Source organism: Schistocerca americana, chromosome 4, assembly GCF_021461395.2.
Source record: "Schistocerca americana isolate TAMUIC-IGC-003095 chromosome 4, iqSchAmer2.1, whole genome shotgun sequence".
NCBI classification, from domain to species: domain Eukaryota; kingdom Metazoa; phylum Arthropoda; class Insecta; order Orthoptera; family Acrididae; genus Schistocerca; species Schistocerca americana.
The window spans coordinates 773,596,705-773,610,442 of record NC_060122.1 but is presented as its reverse complement, the minus strand read 5'-3'; the positions used below and the strand labels follow the sequence as shown (position 1 = coordinate 773,610,442).

At 43.5% G+C, this 13,738-nt stretch overlaps 1 pseudogene; it reads right to left on the bottom strand.

Moving 5' to 3' along the window:
• Window positions 1-10,716: 10,716 nt before the first annotated feature.
• Window positions 10,717-10,834, bottom strand: LOC124614599 (annotated as a pseudogene).
• Window positions 10,835-13,738: the final 2,904 nt, after the last annotated feature.

The window sequence follows — 13,738 nt, the reverse complement described above, 5'->3', positions numbered from 1 at the left end:
GCATTATCGCGAGATATGTCCTTCTCTTCTCGGTTACCGTATGTCTGGTAACCATTATACCAATCATTAAGAAGGATTTTTATGGTTATTCGTCTTATATTCGGAATTTGGCTCTAGATTGTGTCGAATCTCGTATATTTGGATTGATTCCCCTGGTGGGAAGATTTTTCCGTTTAGTATTGATTACAAGGCAAGTAGTTCATGTTTCTGTACTCGTTTATATGTACTACGAAGGTCACCATGTTGTTACTTCGATGAAAGAACAAGCCTCCTGTAGACGGAATCTACACTTGACACATTATCATCTTTCGTTTATACAAGTCAGTGCTATAATCCAGTTTTATCCTGATCATTTGATGGGCCATTTACTCAGAATAGTTTTACCCACGCCTCCCATGATTGTTCTCGTAAATGAGTGGATATTCAATACATTTAAACCAGTAATTTTATACAAGAACAAGTTTATAAGGATTGGAGAAATGAGTGAGTACTTAAGGTGTAGTGATGACATAAATGTTAAAGTTTAGTCGTCTAAGTAAGTGGGTGATTAGGCGTTTCAGTGATTGTTGTTGACTTACGTCAACTCTTGACTAGATTACGTATAACAACACGTGAGTTATACGTTGTGTATCTTACTGTGTACTCTTCTTAGTATTTCGTTATTAGAGGAACTACTAGCATTTTACATATGTGACGAACTGTTTTGACTGACAATACTCTGTTTACTTCTGTTTGGAGCATTGTTATGTACTTGATCGTTCTTTTACTAATGCAGGCCTTTTAGAATTAGATTATTTTAGACCTGGGTTACAGCCACAAATGAGGCACCGGCATTGAAATGATACATTTTGGTGGTTCAAATGGCTCTGAGCACTATGGGACTTAACATCTGAGGTCATCAGTCCCCTAGAACTTAGAACTACTTAAACCTAACTAACGTAAGGACATCACTAACATCCATGCCCGAGGCAGGATTCGAACCTGCGACCGTAGCGGTCGTGTGGTTCCAGACTGAAGCGTCTAGAGCCGCTCGGTCATTTTGGTGGCATGTTAGCTTACATTTCTCTTGTTGGAATGAGTAGAGTCATGAATTTACTCATGTGTAGTTATTTTACACCATTGACTACCATTTGCCGGCCGCTGTGGCCGAGCGGTTCTGGGCGCTTCAGTCCGGAACCGCGCTGCTGCTACGGTCGCAGGTTCGAATCCTGCCTCGGGCATGGATGTCTGTGATTTCCTTAGGTTAGTTAGGTTTAAATAATTCTAAGTTCTACGGGACTGATAAGTCCCACAGTGCTTAGAGCCATTTGAAGCATTTTTTGAATACTTTTTGAAATATTCTAGCAGTTCCTCCTCACTTGTGTTTCGTACCGTTATGAATGATGTCGTTTAAGTAACCTAGCTCACTTTGTTACTTTATAGTGATGACGATACAGTGTTATACAAACTTAACTCCTTTCCACCTTTCACTATTTATAACCAGTGGAATCATACCTTACATGTGTCTGATTGGCAATGTATATTTTCCTTCCTGTTAGTTAAATTGTGCACACAAAGAAGGGTTTAGGTTTTATTATTCGCTTTCAACACAATTTTAGTACTGTTGCATGCCTATATTATTAGCTCTAAGAGTAACAGTTTGTCACCTAGACTTATTTATACCCCCATTTTATTCAAAGGTCTGGTATTGATCTGTAATGGAAATAACCGTGTATGGTCTATATAACCTCATTTGTACTTCTTTGTATCATATAAATTGCTATTGTCAAGGTAAATTGCATCTTAATGAAAATGGACGAAATGTAACTACTTTTAATGAAATCATCCTTTATATAATATGTTTATAATATATTTATTTTGTACAATAGTTCACACACTAATGATGTCTCACATTGTTCATTTTATGTATGGTGTATTACATAGGGCATGAAGATGGCGTTGACGCAACTTCGAAACTAGTAGCCAAATAAATATGAAATCTTAAGTACCGCTGGAGGAGTTTCAAAATGACAGGGGTGGACGACAGGTATGGAGATGTGTACAGACCAATACACAAGTTAACTGTTGAGCAACCTGAGGCTCAGAAGACCCAAGGGGCTACCAACAGTGATTCTTCAAAGACCGTTCAGCAAATGTTGCTGCGTACGCGTGTTTCATACAGCAGTGCTGACTGCTGTTCATCGGCGACGAAGGCTGGAATTTTCACGCGAATACCTTAACTGGACGTCCAGGGAGTGGCGAAGGTGGCCTTTCCAGATGATTCAGATTTGATACTCTAGCAGACAGATGGTAGTTGACGTGTACGGAGTGAGAGGTCTGGAAGCGGAGACACTGAAACAATCGTCGGAAGGGTCTTGGCCAAAGGGGGGAGCGTTATGGTCTGTGGAATGTTTTAATGGAGTTCCCTGAGTTATCTCATCAGCGTGGAGCGCATAATGGATGAATAGAAGTATATATCTATCCTTGGGGACTGTGTTCACCACTACATGTAGATTGGTTCCTCTCCACACGACGGTATCTACACTCATGCACATAAATTAAGGATAATTGCAGAATGTGGTGCCACACAACGTGGCACTACACAAAACTGGCGCTAATAGCATAGGTACATAGAGGGAACACACATGGCACAGATCTGTAAGTCCACGGTATTGCTGATAAGTTGAGAAAACCGTCCCTAAACACATGTGCTACAAAACTTCACTGTTTCCTGCGCATGTACCCCTACATAAATGTATGATCACCATGCACATGTACACAGGCCGCACAACGGGTTGGCATAATCTGGATCAAGTGGTCGAGCAGCTGCTGGGGTACAGCCTCCCATTCTTACACCAGTGCCTGTAGGAGCTCCCGAAGTGTTGTAGGGGTACGAAGACGTGCAGCAATACGTCGACCGAGAGCATCCCAGACGTGATCGATGGGGTTTAGGTCTGGAGAACAGGCAGGCCAGTCCATTCCCCTGATATCTTCTGTTTCAAGGTACACCTCCATGATGGCAGCTCGATGGGGCCGTGCATTGTCATCCACCAGGCGGAAGGTGGGACCCACTGCACCCCTGAAAAGGCGGACATGCTGGTGCAAAATGACGTCCCCTTACACCTGACCTGTTACAGTTCCTATCTCAAAGGTATGCAGGGGTTTACGTGCACCAATCGTAATCCCACTCCACACCATCAAACCACGACCTCCATACAGGTCCCTTTGAAGGACATAAAGCGGTTGGTATCTGGTTCCTGGTTCACGACATATGAAAACCCGGCGAGAATCACTGTCCAGACTATACTTGGACTCGTCCGTGAACATAACCTGGGACCACTGCTCCAATTGCCATGTACTGTGGTCTTGAAACCAGGCTTTACGGGGTCTCCTGCGACCAGGGGTCAGTGGAATGCACCTTGCAGGTCTTCGGGCGAATAAATCATGTCTGTTCAGTCGTCTGTAGACTGTGTGTCTGGGGACAACTGCTCCAGTGGCTGCGGTAAAGTCCCGAGCAAGGCTACCTGCAGTACTCCATGGCCGTCTACGGGCAATGATGGTGAGATATAGGTCATCTTGTGTTATTGTACACTGTGGACATTCCGTACTATAGCGCCTGAACACGTTTCCTGTCTTCTGGAATCGTTGCCATAGTCTTGAGATCACACTTTGTGGCACACGGAGGGCCTTTGCAACGACCTGCTGTGTTTGACCAGCCTCCAGTCGCCCTAGTATTCTACCCCTCACAACGTCATCAATATGTATTCTTTGAGCCATTTTCAACGCAGAGTCACCGTTAGGACGTCTGAAAACGTCTGCACACTTACTCGCTGCACTGTACTCTGACATGCACACACACACCTCTGCGTATGTGGACTGCAGAGCGTTGTTTCACCATGTATCAGCACTATCCTTCCGTGTCAGACGGCTTTCAGTGTACGTGCGTGGTTCGAAGAACACCAGGATGAGAGTACCGTACCCCCCTGGCCACCACACTTCCCGGATTTAAACCCAATCGAAAATCTGTGGGACCACCTCGATCCGTCTGTTCCCGTTATGGCTTCTCAACCGAGAAACCTAGCGCAGCTGGTCACGACACTATATTTGGCATTCCTCCACCTCCGTGTCGCTACCTTCCAGAAGCTCAATAACTCTCCTCCAGCGGTCCACGCTGCTAAAGGAGGTTATTCAGGCTATTCACACGTGGGCACATTAATGTGACTGGACAGTATAACAACGAACCTGGCGAACGGCAGCACTGTTCCTTCCTCTGTGACTTTGAATTGCAGCTTTGGAAAACTTCCCTCCTCGAGATGTCGTTCATTGACTGTGTGGCAACATTCTGCCTCCAACAGCGCTTCAGTAGTTGTTTTTGTTACTGTTTTTCGACTTTTAACTTGTGTAGCCATGTTTCGTCGACCTGAAACCCTGTATTTTACAGAATGAACCCAGACGCCCACAAAATTTCCAAGGTTGTTCAGGGACATTTTCTGAGTATTTTTCGAAATGGACTCGTGGTCTCCGGTGGTTTGTAACAGAGTAATCTTATGATTGCAATTTATTCAGTTTCTTATCCCAGTTACCTCTGTTTCTATGAAAATGCCTTCACAACGATGGAAAAGCCTGTAATACACAATCACTAAAACGTACTCCGCGAAACACAAATGCAGGAGTACTGCTACGTGGTTGCTGTCTTTGCGGGAACAGCTTAGCAAAGGGCCATTGTGTCGTTCTTCCATTGCTTTCAGTGAACCCGTACGAGAGGCGCACATCACATCGGTCAAATATCCGCCAGTATTAAAGCTATCCGTACTGCTGTCTATAACTGTCAATATGCGAGTAATACTGACGGAAAAACAAACATGTAACATCTAACGATACCACCACTTGCAAAGTAGGTTAGAAATCAGATTAATAATGTTGCTCACGCAGCATATGTTCGCTTTATCGGGCAACAACAAAGTTATTGACTGTGGATGGTATCGTCAGAATGGAAATAATGAAGTCACTGTAAAAAAGTCATTACTTTTGGCACTTATCTTGAATGGATTCCCACGTAGATTTCGTCAAAGTTGTTATGGCTCATCTTGTTGATTCTAGGGTGATTCCACTTTGACTGCTAGAAGGTCCAGATCTGTATTTTAGCAATATTTGAAGACCTAACAAATGCATTTTTCAGGAAATTCTTAATGATCAAACAATCCCAGATCAGAACAATGGTATGGTAGAAATAATTTCTGACTTGGTATTCACGATCCACATTTTCATTAAACTCCTTGTAAATTCACATCATCAAGAAAACAGTTTTGTATCAATCTTCATATATTTAAATTCCACTTTAACCAAACACAAGACTTGACTGTTCTTTTGCAAAGTGAAATAACAACTTAACTTCTGCAAAGTGAAACAAAGACTGCTCTGTGCGCATTCGCGCCAAAACGGTTACAAGTAAGTCAAAGATTATGACAGTCTCGCAGAAATGAATACACACAAGAACCATACCACTGTAATATATCGATACATCGGACTACCTATACATTAATAAAACCAAATGTGAATATTCTCACAAAGATATGTCTGTTACTTCGCAGAAAAGTAGTACGATATTACTGGTATCGAGAACTGGGTTTGGAGTGCCGTAATGGTCACGTAAATAAATAACCATTACAAATAGAATCGAGCAGTACTGAACTCTCTCTTGGGGACGAAAATTAGAGTGGGCATTACTATAAGCCCTGATAAGTACTGTGAGTGGGTGAATCAAAGTGTTTCCATAGAAGATAGACAGCACATATAGCCGACATTGCAGATATTTTCTGTGAGATGCAGATACGAAGAGAGATGGGGGCAAGAAATAAAGCGAAGCGAAATGACTCTGTAGTGAGTCACTCGGGGCCACTCATTAAATACCCCTGAACAATCGCAGAAATTTGTCGCTGGAGTTAGATTTCACCATGCAGGATTGTAGAAATCATATATATGTTGAAGATATGACATCTGTAAAATCTACATCCAACTTTGTCCTCATTTCTACGTTTAGGATTTTTATGTGTTTATTACAAAAATTTAGGATAATTCTCCGACCAGCGAAGATATGCGATGGTTAAAAGATGGCTTCACGCAATTGCTCGCGAATTTATCACGATCCTCAGTATTGCCACAGTTCTAATGGACTATAGATTTTTGAACCTGTATTTCAACACGTTTTGTTCAGCAAGTCTGAGTGAATGTATTACACAAATTCTCTTAATGAGTTTCATTCCCTTTACCGTCAAAGTGGCTCTCTGTAGTGGAGGAAAGACGAGGTATGGAAATGGAGCTATTTTGGAAGCTGAATCATTCTAAATTTATACAGATTACGTGTTTATTTTGAAAGGGAATGGCGTAATGGCGGTCCTTTGATATCAATCAGTAACGTAATCACCAGTACCACTGCTGCTCTAGTGTCACTGAACTCGTCTGAGTTTAAATTAAAACAGAAGCCAAGGATGAAATAGAACATTTACGTAGCGAGATATGCGAAGACTGCTACCAAAGTTTCCAAATGAATAACACCGGAGAAATTCAAGTACAACGTGAACCACCTGTTAAATGAGATCAAAGCGTAGACCGAAGTATAGGATGCAAAATGAGAAACAAAACGAAATACGGGATATTTCAGACAGAATGGTCGTATTTTGAATGCAAACAACCAGTTTTGTAACGTACCACTTTTTATCAGACGGTGTGGACAGAAGCAGTGGTCGCGATGACAGATACTCTCTGATTTGGACGAACCCTGTGTTTCCGTTTTCCCTGGAATAAAGATAAGGTTTTCATTTGATATGTTATATGTAACATTTTCAAACAATGTCACGTCTGAACATTTTATCGACAATAAGCCTATTTTTGCTACAGTCAGCAGCTGTCAGGGATCTTGTAACGGTTCACGGAATCACATTGCATTCGCAGGAGTTTATAGAACATGCACTGAAGCGCCGAAGAAGCTGGCATAAGCATCCGTATTAAAATACAGAGATACATAAATAGAATACGGTGCTGCGGTCGGCAACGCTTATATAAAACAACAAGATAAAACAAGAGTCTGGCGCAGTAGCTAGATCGGTTACTGCTGATACAATGGCAGGTTATCAAGATTTATGTGAGTTTGAACATGGTGTTATAGGCGGCGCACGAGCGATGGGACACAGCATCTCCTAGGTAGCGATGAAGTGGGGATTTTCCCGTACGAAGATTTCATGAGTGTACTGTGAATATCAGGAATGACGTAAAACATCAACTCTCCGACGGAAGAAGATCCTGCAAGAACGGGACCAGCGGCGACTGGAGAGAATCGTTCAACGTGATTCAACGTGACCGAAGTGCAACTCTTCCACAAATTGCTGCAGATTTCAATGCTGAGCCATCAGAAAGTGTCAGGGTGCGAACAAGTCAACGAAACATTATCGGTATGGGCTTTCGGAGCCGAAGGCCCACTCATGAACGTTTGATAACTCCACGACACAAAGCTTTACGCCTCGCCTGGGCACGTCAACACCGACATTGGACTGTTGATGACTGCAACATGTTGCCTGGTCGGACGAGTCTCGTTTCAAATTGTATCGAGCGGATGGACGTGTACCGGTATGGAGACAACCTCGTGAATCCATGGACCTTGCATGTCAGCAGGGGACTGCTCAAGCTGGTGGAGGCTCGGGTAATGGTGTGGGACGTGTGCAGTTGGAGTTATATGGAACCCGTGACACATCGAGATACGACTCTGACGGATGACATCTACGTAAGCACCCTCTCTGATCACCTGCATCCACTTACGTCCACTGTGCATTCTGACGGACTTGAGTAATTCCAGCAGGACAATGCGATACCCGTCACTTCCAGAATTGCCACAGAGTGGCTGCAGGAACACTCTTATGAGTTTAAACATTTCCGCTGGTCACCAAATTCGGCAGACATGAACATTATTGAACATATTTGGGATGCCTTGCAGCGTGCTGTTCAGAAGAGATCGCCACCCCCTCGTACTCTTACGGATTTATGGACAGCCCTGTAGGATTCATGGTGTCAGCTCCCTGCAGCACAACTTCAGACATTTGTCAAGTCCATGCCTCGTCGTGTTGCGGCACTTCTGCGTGCTCGCGGGGACCCTACACGATATTAGGCGGGTGTACCAGTTTCTTTGGCTCTTCAGTATATAAATCGTGACAGTTAGTTTTACATCTGAAGACTTCTCTCTGTTCAGGATGATATGCAATCTTACGTTTGCTAGCAGCTTTTCAGTCCAGTCTCACAGTCTGATATTCCATATGCTCGTATTTTGTTCATTAGGCGGCTGTGAGGAGCTGAATCGAATGCATTTTGGAAGTCAAAGGACACGCTGTTTACCTCGGCGTCTGTATCTACTGCTTTCTGTCTCTCAAGTCTGAGCAGAGGGAGTTCGGTTTTACACGATAGTTGTTTTCGGAACTCACATTGATTCTTCCGAGGGAGATTTTAAGTCTTCAGAAATGTTACATATGCGAGCATGAAACATACTACAAAATTCTACCAAGGACTGACGTCACAGATAGAGGCATATAGTTTGTTCACATAACCTGCAATTCGGACAGCAGTTGTTACATTTATGACATGTTAACGCCTATACTCTATGGCTGAGGCAATGGGTAAAGTATGAATCTATGGGTGAACGCGGGTGTGTATGTCAGGTGCGTGAATGACAAAAACGGTGCACATGAGTCACTATAATAAACCTTTTGATAAAACCGCAAAGGTGAGTCGTTGTGCCTAATTGAATAAACCTGATGAGACATGATGACAATAATAATACTGTCGACGGATATTCCTGCTGGTGGATTATATCATTTCAGTTAAAATGTTTCCCGAATCAGGGCAGCTACATTGAATGAACAGTAAAAGATTATTTCTTTTTTTGTACTTATGAAGAAGCAAAGTCTTCGGAAAATTAACCTCTGCAACCGCTGATACTATACAAGTCTTTTGTTCTACGCAGTTGTAATTTTATATCTGTTAAATAAGCGACATTTGATTGTTTCATTCTTTTTGATCTGGCATCGGCGCAGTACGGATGTGAATCTATTCAGTGTATTAATTGCCAACGCAACTGGTCCATTATATTTTAAACTTGGTTTTATTTTATGAAATAATCATTTTCTCAATTCTCCTGCTTTCATTATTCACTGAAACAACAAAAGTCATTTGACAGCGATATGCAAATATACAGATAGCAGTAGTATCGCGAACAGAAGCTATAAAAGGGCAATGCGTTGGCGGAGCTGTCATTTGTACTCAGGTGCTTCACGTGAAAAGGTTTCCCACATGATTATGGCCTGAAGACGGGAATTAATAGACGCTGAACGTGGAATGGTAGTTGGAGTTAGACACACGAGACATTCAGTTTCGGAAGTCGTTAAGAAATTCTGTATTCCAAGATCCACAGTGTCAAGAGTGTGCCGAGAACACCAAATTTCAGGGATTAATTCTCACCGCTAAAACGCAGTGTCCGATAGCCTTCACTTTATGACCGAGAGCAGCAACATTTGCATAGAGTGATTAGAATTCACAGACAAGCAACACTGTAGGGAATAACCACAGAAATCAGTACGGAACGTACGAAGAACATGTCCTTCCTGACAGTGCAGTGAAATATGCTGTTAACGGGCAATGGCAGCCAGTACGTTGTCCTCGATGGTGAGTGTTCATCGGAGGTGAGGGTATCATCTGGAGTGCCCCAGGGAAGTGTGGTAGGTCTGCTGTTGTTTTCTATCTACATAAATGATCTTTTGGATAGGGTGGATAGGAATGTGCGGCTGTTTGCTGATGATGCTGTGGTGTACGGGAAGGTGTCGTCGTTGAGTGACTGTAGGAGGATACAAGATGACTTGGACAGGATTTGTGATTGGTGTAAAGAATGGTAGCTAACTCTAAATATAGATAAATGTAAATTAATGCAGATGAATAGGAAAAAGAATCCTGTAATGTTTGAATACTCCATTAGTAGTGTAGCGCTTGACACAGTCACGTCGATTAAATATTTGGGCGCAACATTGCAGAGCGATATGAAGTGGGACAAGCATGTAATGGCAGTTGTGGGGAAGGCGGATAATCGTCTTCGGTTCATTGGTAGAATTTTGGGAAGATGTGGTTCATCTGTAAAGGAGACCGCTTATAAAACACTAATACGACCTATTCTTGAGTACTGCTCGAGCGTCTGGGATCCCTATCGGGTCGGATTGAGGAAGGACATAGAATCAATTCAGAGGCGGGCTGCTAGGTTTGATCATCATGCGAGTGTTACGGAAATGCTTCAGGAACTCGGGTGGGAGTCTCTAGAGGAAAGGAGGCGTTCTTTTCGTGAATCGCTACTGAGGAAATTTGGAGAACCAGCATTTGAGGCTGACTGCAGTACAGTTTTACTGCCACCAACGTACATTTCGCGGAAAGACCACAAAGATAAGATAAGAGAGATTAGGGCTCGTACAGAGGCATATATATATATATATATATATATATATATATATATATATCCGTCTTCAGGCCACAAGTGGCCCATCGGGACCATCCGACCGCCGTGTCATCCTCAAGGAGGATGCGGATAGGAGGGGCGTGTGGTCAGCACACCACTCTCCCAGTCGTTATGATGGTTTTCTTTGACTGGAGCCGCTACTATTCGGTCGAGTAGCTCCTCAGTTGGCATCACGAGGCTGAGTGCACCCCGAAAAATGGCAACAGCGCATGGCGGCCTGGACGGTTACCCATCCAAGTGCCGGCCACGCCCAACAGCGCTTAACTTCGGTGATCTGACGGGAACCGGTGTATACACTGCTGCAAGGCCGTTGCCTACGGAGGCTTATAGGCAGTCATTTTTCCCTTATTCTGTTTGGGAGTGGAAGAGGGAGAGAAGATGCTAGTTGTGGTACGAGGTTACCCTCCGCCACGCACCGTATGGTGGACTGCGGAGCATGTACGTGAATGTAGCTGTAGACCGACGCGAGTGGCTTTGCTAATAACACGACGTCTCCTGCAGCGCCTGTCCTGGGCTCGTGGCCATTTCGGTTGTACAATGGAGGACGAGAAACGGTGGCCTGGTAAGCTCAGTCACTTTATTGCTTAGTAAGAGGTGATGGTTGGGTTCGAGTGTGGCACAGACTCCACGAAGCCTCATCTACATCTGCATTTATACTCCGCAAGCCACCCAACGGTGTGTGGCGGAGGGCACTTTACGTGCCACTGTCATTACCTCCCTTTCCTGTTCCAGTCGCGTATGGTTCGCGGGAAGAACGACTGTCTGAAAGCCTCCGTGCGCGCTCTAATCTCTCTAATTTTACATTCGTGATCTCCTCGGGAGGTGTAAGTAGGGGGAAGCAATATATTCGATACCTCATCCAGAAACGCACCCTCTCGAAACCTACACCGCGATGCAGAGCGCCTCTCTTGCAGAGTCTGCCACTTGAGTTTATTAAACATCTCCGTAACGCTATCACGGTTACCAAATAACCCTGTGACGAAACGCGCCGCTCTTCTTTGGATCTTCTCTATCTCCTCCGTCAAACCGATCTGGTACGGATCCCACACTGATGAGCAATACTCAAGTATAGGTCGAACGAGTGTTTTGTAAGCCATCTCCTTTGTTGATGGACTACATTTTCTAAGCACTCTCCCAATGAATCTCAACCTGGTACCCGCCTTACCAACAATTAATTTTATATGATCATTCCACTTCAAATCGTTCCGCACGCATACTCCCAGATATTTTACAGAAGTAACTGCTACCAGTGTTTGTTCCGCTATCATATAATAACACAATAAAGGATCCTTCTTTCTATGTATTCACAATACATTACATTTGTCTATGTTAAGGGACAGTTGCCACTCCCTGCACCAAGTGCCTATCCGCTGCAGATCTTCCTGCATTTCGCTACAATTTTCTAATGCTGCAACTTCTCTGTATACTACAGCATCATCCGCGAAAAGCCGCATGGAACTTCCGACACTATCTACTAGGTCATTTATATATATTGTGAAAAGCAATGGTCCCATAACACTCCCCTGTGGCACGCCAGAGGTTACTTTAACGTCTGTAGACGTCTCTCCATTGATAACAACATGCTGTGTTCTGTTTGCTCTAAACTCTTCAATCCAGCCACACAGCTGGTCTGATATTCCGTAGGCTCTTACTTCGTTTATCAGGCGATAGTGCGGAACTGTATCGAACGCCTTCCGGAAGTCAAGAAAAATAGCATCTACCTGGGAGCCTGTATTTAATATTTTCTGGGTCTCATGAACAAATAAAGCGAGTTGGGTCTCACACGATCGCTGTTTCCGGAATCCATGTTGATTCCTACATAGTAGATTCTGGGTTTCCAAAAACGACATGATACTCGAGCAAAAAACATGTTCTAAAATTCTACAACAGATAGACGTCAGAGATATACGTCTATAGTTTTGCGCATCTGCTCGACGACCCTTCTTCAAGACTGGGACTACCTGTGCTCTTTTCCAATCATTTGGAACCCTCCGTTCCTGTAGAGACTTGCGGTACACGGCTGTTAGAAGGGGGGAAAGTTCTTTCGCGTACTCTGTGTAGAATCGAACTGGTATCCCGTCAGGTCCAGTGGACTTTCCTCTATTGAGTGATTCCAGTTGCTTTTCTATGTCTTGGACACTTATTTAGATGTCAGCCATTTTTTCGTTTGTGCGAGGATTTAGAGAAGTAACTGCAGTGCGGTCTTCCTCTGTGAAACAGCTTTGGAAAAAGGTGTGTAGTATTTCAGCTTTACGCGTGTCATCCTCTGTTTCAATGCCATCATCATCCCGGAGTGTCTGGATATGCTGTTTCGAGCCACTTACTGATTTAACGTAAGACCAGAACTTTGTAGGATTTTCTGTCAAGTCGGTACATAGAATTTTACTTTCGAATTCACTGAACGCTTCACGCATAGCCCTCCTTACGCTAACTTTGACATCGTTTAGCTTCTGTTTGTCTGAGAGGTTTTGGCTGCGTTTAAACTTGGAGTGAAGCTCTCTTTGCTTTCGCAGTAGTTTCCTAAGTTTGTTGTTGTACCACGGTGGGTTTTTCCCGTCCCTCACAGTTTTACTCGGCACGTACCTGTCTAAAACGCATTTTACGATTGCCTTGAACTTTTCCATAAACACTCAACATTGTCAGTGTCGGAACAGAAATTTTCGTTTTGATCTGTTAGGTAGTCTGAAATCTGCCTTCTATTACTCTTGCTAAACAGATAAACCTTCCTCCCTTTTTTACATTCCTATTAACTTCCATATTCATGGATGCTGCAACGGCCTTATGATCACTGATTCCCTGTTCTGCACTTAAAGAGTCGAAAAGTTCGGGTCTGTTTGTTATCAGTAGGTCCAAGATGTTATCTCCACGAGTCGGTTCTCTGTTTAATTGCTCGAGGTAATTTTCGGATAGTGCACTCAGTATAATGTCACTCGATGCTCTGTCCCTACCACCCGTCCTAAACATCTGAGTGTCCCAGTCTATATCTGGTAAATTGAAATCTCCACGTAAGACTATAACATGCTGAGAAAATTTATGTGAAATGTATTCCAAATTTTCTCTCAGTTGTTCTGCTACTAATGCTGCTGAGTCGGGAGATCGGTAAAAGGAGCCAATTATTAACCTAGCTCGGTTGTTGAGTGTAACCTCCACCCATAATAATTCACAGGAACCATCCACTTCTACTTCACTATAGAATAAACTACTACTAACAGCGACGAA